This window comes from Poecile atricapillus, chromosome Z (assembly GCF_030490865.1).
Source record: "Poecile atricapillus isolate bPoeAtr1 chromosome Z, bPoeAtr1.hap1, whole genome shotgun sequence".
NCBI classification, from domain to species: Eukaryota; Metazoa; Chordata; class Aves; order Passeriformes; family Paridae; genus Poecile; species Poecile atricapillus.
In genome coordinates, this window is record NC_081289.1 from 133,104,077 (window position 1) to 133,110,068 (window position 5,992).

General features: G+C 35.4%; 1 long non-coding RNA gene across 1 annotated transcript; it reads left to right on the forward strand.

Annotated features, from left to right (window-relative positions):
* The first annotated feature begins 956 nt into the window (after window positions 1–956).
* LOC131573124 (uncharacterized) lies at window positions 957–5,121 on the forward strand. Its single transcript, XR_009276133.1, has 3 exons — window positions 957–1,023; window positions 1,251–1,308; window positions 5,054–5,121. It is a non-coding gene; the product is annotated as an uncharacterized LOC131573124 (long non-coding RNA).
* The last annotated feature ends 871 nt before the right edge of the window (window positions 5,122–5,992 follow it).

Below are 5,992 nucleotides of genomic sequence, written 5' to 3' on the forward strand. Positions count from 1 at the left end.
CTCTGCTTTGAGCAAGAAGTGGTTGGACAAGACAGTCTTTCAAAGACCTCTTATATTTCAATAATTTTTCATTCCATTAAAATATTGTTTTAATTGACAGTTTTCTTAAAACTTCACTACCTGACCACATGTAGTTATACAAAATTCACTTTCTTGTCCAGTATGGTTCTCGTAACCCTAATAATACAGAATGGTTTGAGAACAATTTCATGAGTCAAGAACCTGAAAAAATAAAATTAATCCAAAAATAGTATTTTATGATGCAAGATGGAAAGGTTTTAGACTCAAGAGCTCTAAAAATCTTATGGTTTACTTCATTAGTACCAAGCTGAATTCTTCCTTATCTAGTATAGGCAAAAGTCAGGAATTTTACTTGTGACTGAATGGGGGAAGCAATTACATTAAAAAGTGTGTAAAATATATGTAGGATGCTCCAAAGCATAAATGGAAGCAGCTGTTTTGAACAATGCCTAATTAGATGACATTTTTTGTTTCTTCTCTGAGACTGTTGTCTTGGACAATCTGTAAGCACTAGCCTTATAACACTAACTTATAAGAAAGAAAAGGACACATGTACCAATTATTATGACCCAAACAATGGGAACACTTGCTTTGGGAACTTTGGGGATGGGAGTTCCACATCTGTTTGACAGCTGTCCTGCTCTTCTGTTTACTTGGAAAGCATATAGGTTGCCTAAGGAAGAGTATTCTAGGGAACTTCCAACTGTACAAGGCTTTGTGATACTTTACAAGCTTCAGCTTAGAAGCAACTCATAAATTGCATTGTAAAATGTATCTTTCTCTTACACGGGTACTACAGTAGATCAATGCATGAGTTAAAAAAAGCTCTATGAGAGAGATTTGCAATGAGTTATTAAAAGTGCCAAAGCTTTTTATCTTAGTTCCCCTCAACTTAAGTAACACAGAAGCTACAAAGAAGCTACAGAAGCTACAGCATGAGAGATAGCTAAAAGAGGAGTTTCTTTCTTCTCTGTGTTTGGAAGAGTGGCTTGTAATCTTTAGGTAGGATAGAATGCAGGAAAATGCTGGATATCATCTGCTAATCTTAGATATACAAAAATTACATGACTCCTGAAAAAGTGCATACCTTCCAGATTTAAGGTTCTTCTAGAAATTACACTTTTGAGTTTCTTTCACAAGTCTTTGATATAGAGGACTTTGTTTTCTGCTTTTGCTTTTTTGTTACAATGACTATGTTACTCACCCCTTCTCTTTTTCTTCACTCTCAGCCACTGAATCTGGGCTTCACAAGGAACAGAACCCTTAGAAAATTCATCAAAATTGAAGGTAAGACTGTAGTGGGATATATTCCAGTTAGTTCCACCTTCTCAAGTACTCAGCTTTTTTAATTATAAGCAACTAAAAAAGAATTTTACCAGTTTGACCCAAGGCATGCCAATGTCTTTTCTCCTAAAGGCCACAAATTATGTGTGCAGTTGCCTTAACGATAATATTTACAAATATGTTAACAATGACAACATTAAAAAGCTTCTCTTACTCTTTTCTCCCTAAACATTACTGCTTCCCTCAGTTTCCTTCCTGGCAGTACTTCAACTACTTAGATATCTCCATTTTGCATTTTCTTTCTGGAAAGCAAAATGGCCTTAAACTAAGAGGTGCTCTATATTCTTCTTTGCTAGTAGTATCACAGGTATGTCATTTAGCATAATTGATTAAATGATGCTTAGTATCAGGACTATCATATCAGGAATCTAAAAAATAATTATATTATTCAGATGGCATGAGGACCACAACTAAAAATCCAGTGGTTATTGCAGTTTCTTATTGCCGTGTGTGAAACATTTCTCCATTCTTCCAGGAGTCCCTGCTCCTGGATCCAACAGTTAACCTCTGCTCATACAAGAGATTATGCAGACCTCTCCCACTGTGGTATTGCTTCTCTCTTTGAGAAGCAGGATCTTCCAAATCAGTGTAGACCTGAGAGGCAGTGTGAATCAGTTATGCTCCAGGGACTTACCTTAGTACCTTATGCTTCTACCAGTTTTGAGAAGAATAAATCAATCAGGTCTTTTTCTCTCTTTTTCAAATTTAGCCACACTGAAGCTTTGTTCTTGAAAACAGAAATACCAGATAAGCTACCCAGGTCACCAGTGTACTAATGAGGGTACACCATGTAGAAGATAAAAGATGCCTAGTAAACCAGATTTTTCACTTGATATCCCACTGGATATTCTGATGAATCAGATTAGTTTTAGAAGTCTGATGTATTCATTCAAATAATTTTAGTTTGTTTGAATTTTGATTAAAGTAAAAAAGTTGAGATAAAATGCAGGTCTACATCGCATATCACACAAGCTTGTATGACTTGGTCATAAAGTAAACAAAGTCATCATTCAAGCTCCCAATATCTACTGCTCTGATGTCATCTCATTACTTAAAATATTTAAAGAAGTTGCAAAACATTTCTTGTAACATCAATCAAATAATAATTATAATCCTTTACAAATGGCAGTGCTAAAAAGTTAAGATATTGAAGTTAGCTTCTTCATTCATTCACAGAGAGATAATGAATAAAGGGCTTTCAAGAGTTAATAAAGAAATCAGAGAGGGAAGCTGTAGCTTTCCAAGCTATTTCACCATTTCCCCTCCCCTCCCTTCATCTGGATGGGATCATGTTAGTGTATGAGTCAGCTAATTATGAAAGACTTCTCTGAAATGAATTAGATGAACACAGCATCTTTAACAGAAACAGATCTTGTGACCTGGCAGAGTTCCCATCACAGTCCAAATAAAGCCCACCCAGATGTGACCACTTCCTTTACTGTAACTCAAAGAACAGAATGAAACATCAATATGAACTTCCTCACCCAAGCATCTTCTTAATATTCCTGATGGATAGGAATAATAACCACTTTCTACTATGATGAATCAAATCATACATGTGGCACTAGACCCAGGGATAAAATAGTTTAATATTATTGAGAACCAAGCTACAGTTTTCAATAAAATAGTCAGTTTACTATTGTCTGCAAAAAAAAAAAAAAAAGATTGGGATCTATCTTAAAATGGCAGTTCTGATAAACATAAGGGCTGTAAACTTGTCCAAAGGCACTATTATCCCATATAAACCCATACAATCCTATATAATCCCATATAATTTCCAGATTGTTTTTGGAAACTAAATGCAGTTGGTGCACTTCACTACCTGGAGAAAAGATTCTGTGCGTTGGTTACTGGTCTGATACCTGATTCTTTCATGTTAGTCCAGATTCAGTTCAGTGGTGACTTCAGCAACCATTGCAGTGGAATTGTGCTATGGTTCACTGTCTTGAAAAGCAACTGAAAAATTATGAAGCTTTAGTTGGTTTTGTCTCTGTGGTAACATCAGGAAGCCAAGAGATTAGCTTCCCAGTTAATACAAGCTACAGCTCAGTCACAGATTTGCAAGCCTAAACCCCTGCAGATAAGAAGAAAACAAGGCAATATAAATTGTAACCTGCACACTAAATGAACATTTAATTCATTTAGCAAGTCAGATGTGTCAGTAGAAGTGGCCACTTACCTGTTTAGACAAGTGATATCATTCACACCTGGTTAACATCAACTAAAAGAGCTGGGGGAAGAAACAAAGTCAGAAGTAACGGCAGAAAGAAATTCCAAGCATCAACCCCCAAATCAAATAATCTTGACATTAGACGCTCCAAAATTATTAGAGCAAAATCAGGTACACATCTCTATACTGCACAGCTGCTTGCACTGAATTAGCTATTTACCTTAATGTAAAACTAGTGATGGTTGGTTCACTAAAATTCAAAGTAGACAAAGCTACATTGGTCACATGAATCTCTGGAGGTCTTGCTGTGAAGATCAATTTTTCATTTCCTCTTCTTTTTAAAGAAAATAGTTTGTGAATGCACTGTGTAAGAGTGTGAGAATACCAGATTAATCTGGCATTACAAACTGAGTTTTAAAGCCTGAGTGATTAGCTTTACTTATTGTACAAAACACATGGCCAAAACCTCTTCTTTTTTATGCTAGATAAAATCAACAAATATTATAAAGGAAGGCAAAATTTGACTTCTTATAGGACTCAAAAATAAGAGCTATTTAAAAAGATACTGTCTATCCTTTTTAGTCTGTCAACTTGCTCACCCCTACTAGTATTGTTAATCAGGATTTCTTAGTTTGTTTTTTAAGAAAGAACATTTCATAGTTTTCTTATATTTTTTGACTTTTCCCCCACCTGGTGACCTGAACTACTCTAATTAAATTTTCCAGCAGTTTTCACACATATTTATTGAACTCTTTGGTTACATTTGACATAGTGTGTGTATATCTATCTTTCTGTTCATTTGAGTGATACCCAGTGAGATTTGCTGATGTGATATAAGTCTTTTTCCTTGGCCTTGAAGCTACCCAGGGGAATAATGCATATTCCTTTTTATGTCATGATTTCTAGTAAAGACACTGAATAATATCCATCACCATTTCATTCAATAAACTTTTTACTGCTAAGTCCAAACCAGTGCCTGTTAGTGCTCTCCAAAGAAAGTTAGAATCAAGTAATGTTTTCTGACTAAATGATTAATCTTCACTATATGCAATAAATTTGCTGCTGCACATTTAATTTTTAATATGAAATGTCATACTCTGAAATTCTCTCTGACTCTATTAGAGCAAGTTCTTGTGAGGGAATGTTCTCTAGTAAACCAAACCAGAGACAGCTGGAACTAAAACTTGCTCAATATCTGATTATATCTCTTATTTTCACTATTAAACATCATGAGCCTTGTAAACCATTTATTGCTTTTTCATTTTCACTCATTAATAAAATGTTCTTTTTGAATCTAAAACTGTTTTCTAACAAAAATTACAAGAGGGGAAAAAAGAGATTTACTACATAGAATCTGTAGGAAACAAGTAGTCCCACTTCAGGATTTTTCTGTGTGAAATTTCAGTTTCCTCTGGGCCCCTGGAGGATATACTGTATTCAGCTCATTCCACATAACCTAGGGGTTACAGCACTTTCTGAGCAGTAGCATGTATAAATTTCAAGCTTTCTCTGATTCAGGAGCTTCGAATGAGATCTCTTGGAGACCAAACTGAGGACACTGTTAACCACAAGTATTCTGGAGCTCAAGGTTGGTAAGAGCAACCTCTTCTTTTTGCCAGCTTTGTCAGCAGTCATGAACCTTCTCAGTAGCCAAGTACCAAGAATCTAAATGAAAGAAAAATATATCAGGAATGTTGAAACTTCAGGGTGGTTGTTATGACAAAATTACAACCCAATATCAATTCAAGTATGTATACACTTTTAGTGGAGTAAAACCACATTTTTCTATAAATAAACAATGCTTAGAAAAATCCTGCTGACCCTGACAAACATCTGTGTCTGCACCATGTCATCCATCCAGACAAACACCATTCTGCATTTCAGTATCTTTTTTGCTCGAATTATCATGTTTTTGTACAGAAGGGAGATGGTACAAGAATCATTTCATGATGCTGTTTAGGAAAAGAAAGGTTTCCCTCTTCAACTAATTAGTATTATGGAATTTAAGTTACTCTGTGCTTGCAATGAAAAAGCAGTCTTTTTAGCATTTTGACAATGGATTTTTTATCGTTTTAATACTGTTCCTATTTGTTTCATAAAATATTTATTCCTCTTACATCATATTTTTTTTTTGGCAAATCCATTTTCTTGTTCAAGAACATTCCCTCTGTAATTCTGTTTAAACTACATCATGGAGTGGTGGGGATTTTTCCTAGACAGAAGTCATCTTACACTGCCCTACAGTTTTTAAAGTTTACATTATTCAAAAGCCAACTTCTCTGGCTAAACATACTGTCAAGCAATCACCACCAAGACAATCATGATTTCAATCTGGTTGCATGTGCGCTGATCTGTCCCACTATCCTACCACAATTTCATTGTCAGGGCACAAAGAGCTGGAGACTTCTTTGCACAGCAGACTGCAGTGTACAGCACAACTCTATGCACATGTTTGGG